This window comes from Anomalospiza imberbis, chromosome 1 (genome assembly GCF_031753505.1).
Source record: "Anomalospiza imberbis isolate Cuckoo-Finch-1a 21T00152 chromosome 1, ASM3175350v1, whole genome shotgun sequence".
NCBI lineage: Eukaryota > Metazoa > Chordata > Aves > Passeriformes > Viduidae > Anomalospiza > Anomalospiza imberbis.
In genome coordinates, this window is record NC_089681.1 from 119,400,866 (window position 1) to 119,406,355 (window position 5,490).

Here is a 5,490-nt window from a genome sequence, read left to right on the forward strand (position 1 = left end):
TGACTGGACATGTCAAAAATACATCCAGACCTTTGGGTATTTCACTTCAGCCTGTGCCCACACCTTGAACAAAGGAGCCCCTTTTATTCAGAAACAAAAACATGAGGGAGAGCAAGCCAAAAATAATACTTAACACACACATGGCCTTCCTATAACCTGCAACCTTTGAGACTTATCAGCACTCAGATAACCTGCAAAAGTGCAGAGGGAGGACTTAAAGGCCAAGGAAGGGAAAGGAAGCTAGAATAAAAATCGTCTATATATTACCTGCATCCTGAAGTCTGCTAAGTGCCTCAATCTCTCTTGGATTTCTTCATTTGTTTTGTAGAGTCCTTGGATTATACACGTGAGAATAAAGGTGCTAGAATTCTAAAAAGTAAAACCCATGAAATCTGGTTTTCAGTGTCTCTGTAGTTTGTATTTGGAGTCCGTAGTGTCCAAGAAACCAGTAAGTTTTTCTCTAGCTATGGCTGGGGAATTAATAGTAGTGTTCTCCTTGTGGATTTGCTAATGTTTTGTACCTGTGAGTTTGAGTGGTCAGTTTGCAGCCTTTCTGCCAGCATGGCAACCATTGAGACCTGTGTCCTCTGTGTGGCTGAGTATTTAATTAAATTTGCAGAATTTCACATCTTTGAGATCCCTACAGCTCTGTAGAATTTGGTTAAATCAGTCACTAAGTTCATGGAGGGAGAGGAGAGAGAAGGTGCTGACACATGGATATTGGTAATGTGCATCGCTGCACAGATGTTATTCTCTTAGGAAACCATAGGACAGTTCTAAGTAGGAAGCTCTTCCTTGGTGATTTAAAAATAGCTATAGTGATGTTTCTTGGACAAGGCTTGAAGAGTGTGTTGGTCAGAGCCTGCCTTGTGCAGCACAGTGTTAATATATACAGTAACCACAGCTAGCGATAGGAAAGCTCATGGACCTAGTCTCTGTCTGCTCTCCTTCCCATCTAAAATGATGCCCACTGCAGGGAAATGGCTCATTTCCACTATGAAATATGCAGAAGCCTGATGCTGTTCTGCACACACTGGTTGCTGCTATGTAGTTATTACTGTTTTTTTCTCCCTAAGTCCTTCACACATCATTCCTTTCCTTTCCTTTCCTTTCCTTTCCTTTTCCTTTCCTTTCCTTTCCTTTTCCTTTCCTTTCCTTTCCTTTCCTTTCCTTTCCTTTCCTTTCCTTTCCTTTCCTTTCCTTTCCTTTCCTTTCCTTTCCTTTCCTTTCCTTTCCTTTCCTTTCCTTTCCTTTCCTTTCCTTTCCTTTCCTTTCCTTTCCTTTCCTTTCCTTTCCTTTCCTTTCCTTTCCTTTCCTTTCCTTTCCTTCCCTTTCCTTCCTTTCCTTCCCTTTCCCTTTCCCTTTCCCTTTCCCTTTCCCTTTCCCTTTCCCTTTCCCTTTCCCTTTCCCTTTCCCTTTCCCTTTCCCTTTCCCTTTCCCTTTCCCTTTCCCTTTCCCTTTCCCTTTCCCTTTCCCATTCCCTTTCCATTCCCTTTCCATTCCCTTTCCTTTCCATTCCTTTCCATTCCATTCCATTTCTGAAATAGGGATTTTCTGTTGCATCTGTTAAAAGTCCTCTGACAAGGCTCAGTCTTCAAGCAAAGTGGGACTGAAATTACTGAGCAATTCCCCACTTCTCACTCTGTCTGGCTGGAGGGAGAAAGATGGGAAAAAGGAGTGAAAGCTAGTATGTAGAATCATTTTTGAAAACATTTCTTTTCTCCTTTGAGTATTAGAGTGAGAAAAAGTTTTAGTTTCCACTTGAATCTTCCAGGCAGGATTTATACTGATGTCTCCCATGAGCCTCGTCTGTTCCTAACATCCAGACATAACAGGTATAAGCAGAGCCTTGGAGATGAGCTGGCACAAGTCTCCACCAGAAGGAGTATGCATTTCTGGGGATGACAGTTTGGCTTCATGCATGCTGAAGACTATACCATTCTATTCCTGGACTCTTATACCAAGGAGATAGGCTGAGCCCAGTGCCTGGCTCCTGGAGTCTGGATCCCCATGTGCCACTGAAAGCTCCATATATCCCTGAAATTCAAGGACTCACAACTTGCAAGAACTCAGCTTTGCTTTTATGAACTCCCAGAACAGGAATCACTCAAGGCCGTTCCAGAGGATGGAGTAACCAACTTCTAAGAGATTTCAGCTCCAAGAACTTCACCTAGGGACCCTGCCAATGGCAAGCTCAGCACCCAATGCTTACTACCAATTTTGGTAGTTGACATGCAGTTAACCTTCAGACAGGGCTTAAAAGCCTGGATGTTCCAGAAGTTGTATTTATATGAGGACTGTCTTGCTCCTGGGATGCACACATGCATTATAAAGGAGCCTGCTTCTGGGCTCTGGTGCTTGCAGACTGTATCAAAATCTGGTGGGGATGAACCTTGGGATACCCCCTTCTGTGTCTCCAGTAGTGCATCTTTTCTTCCCTATGGGTAACAGAGGAATGCCCACTCATGTAAGAGACAATAGTTGCACCCTGGTCTCAGGAGAGAGGAGAGAAGGAGTAATGCCTCTGGGGTCTCAGCTCAAAATAAAAGCTGAAAAATCAAGGTTCTGGGGCCTTTAACCTAAATGCTATGGACTGTGCTGGTCCTTCTGAGGTCCAGGGTTTTGCTACCAGCAAGCCCTACACCTAAATCCACCCCTTGCCCATTCATCAAGGAAGACTTCAATTCTTTATCTTCTACCTCAGTGCTCTTCCCCCTTCCCTCCCCTCACTATATCCTATTATATTGATTTCAGCCCCAGTCTTGCTCCATTTAACCCAGTGTTAGAGGTCCAGACCTTAAATATTTATTTACTTAATGTAGCGAAATGCAGGCAATAGCAATTAAAGGCCTGACCTCTAACACCCTGCTGAAGCAGCTGGCCAAAGTTAGAGACTCATCATCACATGAGAAATCTGAGGTAATTAGACCCCTTTCAGCCCCTGCTTCCCTGCCCCCTGCCCCAAATACTCTGTAAAATAATACCATGGCACTAAATTAGACCTCATTACCCACTGAGTCACTCGATCCAGACCTCCCTTACATAGTAATGAGTACTGATTTATTGTGATCATTATTTGGGCATTACAGGTCACTAAATAACATGCTCTGCCCACACATGTCTTCTGAGCTAATAAATATCCTTATAGGAAATATTTTTGAGTGAACTAGCCTTCAGGTTGGTTCAGTAACTTAAGTCACATTAATTTTCTTAATGCATGTAGTGCTTTGATAGGAAAGCCACAGGGATGGAGGCAGAAAAGGAGGCACGGAAAAATCCCCAAACACAGCTTTTCTCAAGCTGGGGTTTCTGGATGGAAACTGGGAAAGTGGTGCGAGCGAGGTCAGTGGGAAAGATCAGAAACAACCTTAGAAAATGTATATTTAAAATCAACCAACCCCCAAGGCTCAATCCAAAGCTCAATGAAGTAATGGAAAGATTCCCATTGAGCTTAATGGACCTTGAACCACATCCAGGTGTGCCTGTGAGAGTAAGGGTATATGCATCACTTGTGCACATGCAAACACTACTGCATATTTCTTAAAAACTTTAGAGCAAATTAAAACAGTTCGAAATTTTTTTCTAGGAACCAAGTGACATGGAGTTTTACACCATTTCCCTTGCTAGTGTAGCTGTGGTACAAAACTGGGGAAGAATCAAGTTTGTCAGAGCTGAAATGATATTGTTTGTTATATTTATCTAGGTAAAATCTTCAAAGAACCTATCAATTTCAGTTAGAAGGTGAACAAAGCAAATCCATGGATATTTCTGTAATATGCAGATTTATATTGCCAAAAGAGACAACAATGGAAGACTTAAAAAAGGAGGAAAAAAACCCAAGGGAAAAAAAAAAGAAGATTCAGAAGATTCATGATTCAAGAAAGAATAAGAAGAAAGGGATTAAAACTCCACTCCACTAGCCATCACACAGAATGTTTTATTGGCTTACTCCTGGCAAATCCTATAATACATTTTCATTATTTATAGAAATAATTCTGGATTAGTTTGCTATAAAAAATTGGGCTGGACTCTTAAAAAAATTACAGAAATTAGATGAAATCAGGATCTTTGAATTATCCATGAGCACTGGGTTAATATAATCAATACTTCAGCCATTACAGGTTGATGTTACATCTCGAGACAATTTTCTAACTTAATAAGATTAGAAATAATAAACTGGTATTATTTCTTTGCGAATTGGGGCCTCTGACCTAGTAATTTAATGGCTTCATTATTACAGCCGTGGAATGTAGAAAGACCCAGCATGCTCCCTATTATCACAACTGTGCTTTGTCCAAATTATGTGACTTTTAAAAAAGCAAAATAAAAACTTACCAAATGATTTCAAAGGGCTGCAGTGGACATTTTTCAATAGACATGGTATGATATGCCAAATCATCCTTGTGATTTTATTTTCAGTGCATTGCAGTGTAATAGTACAGTGTAGATGCTTTAACATTTAAAAATAATGAAAAAGAGCTTCCTTTATATATTTTTGGAAAGACAATACTAGTGAAGCTTTCAGTGCTTTGTGCTCCTGCTGGATTTTTGGTGGCTGCTACTTAGACATGTTTACTTTTCAATAGGGAAGGAAAAATAGTGTCTTTGTCATAGAAATAGGGGGCCAAATCTGGATTTTCCACTGACATATTCACCTCCGTGGTTAAACGTGAGCCTGTGGAGGTCAGGATGAACAACTCTTCTGTGCCAGTATATCCAGGATTTCACTCCTCCAGTGATCCTTTTCTGATCAGGAGAGTTGGAACATGATCAGGAATTTCCTTTCCCCTGCTATGTGACTGTTTTGTCTGTTAATGTATCAGGTTCAGAGTGGAGATTTCCATTTGCCAGATGCAGCTTTGAGCACCTGAGACTGACCCCAGCTAATGCCTTGCTGGGACGGAAATAATAGCTGCAGCAAGCCTCATGCAGTGATGCATGGAGAAATGCACCCAGAGTGTCTTTTACTTCCTGCCATTGTGAAATTTAGATGGAAACACCAATATCTCAGCAGTCTGATAGGAAATGAGTAGGAGACCTATGCATATGGTGGTGTGCACATGGGAAATGTCACCCCAGAGGGCACAAAGGTTTCAAAGAGTCACCTATATTGGGGAACAGGGCACTCAGGGTGGCTAAAGCTGTTTTGGGGGATGCAGGTCATACAGCAGAGTATAGTATAGATCTTCCTCAGCAAAAACATTCAGAAGGTGACATCCTTATTTTATCCTCCCTGTTCTCTTCCCTGTGCAAGACACACATCAAACCTACCTGCTAGGAAATAGCTTTAGCATATATCTGCAGTGCAGAGATGCAGGCAAACAGCATTTATTTTGCTCCTTATCTTCTCTCTGCACCATTTCTAACTCACAGCAGTTTAGAAAAATAGAAGGGCTTATTCAGAAGGATGCTAATTCTGCTATCTCTACCTGTAAGAGACCCCTGTGTGGTCATTTCCAAATCTCTGGGCTACGCTCATTTAGATACACA

At 41.5% G+C, this 5,490-nt stretch overlaps 1 long non-coding RNA gene across 1 annotated transcript; it reads right to left on the reverse strand.

Moving 5' to 3' along the window:
- Positions 1-1,535: 1,535 nt before the first annotated feature.
- On the reverse strand, positions 1,536-5,270 carry LOC137483011 (uncharacterized). Its single transcript, XR_011004323.1, has 2 exons — positions 2,580-5,270; positions 1,536-2,438 (listed from the first exon to the last, which is right to left on the reverse strand). It is a non-coding gene; the product is annotated as an uncharacterized lncRNA (long non-coding RNA).
- Positions 5,271-5,490: the final 220 nt, after the last annotated feature.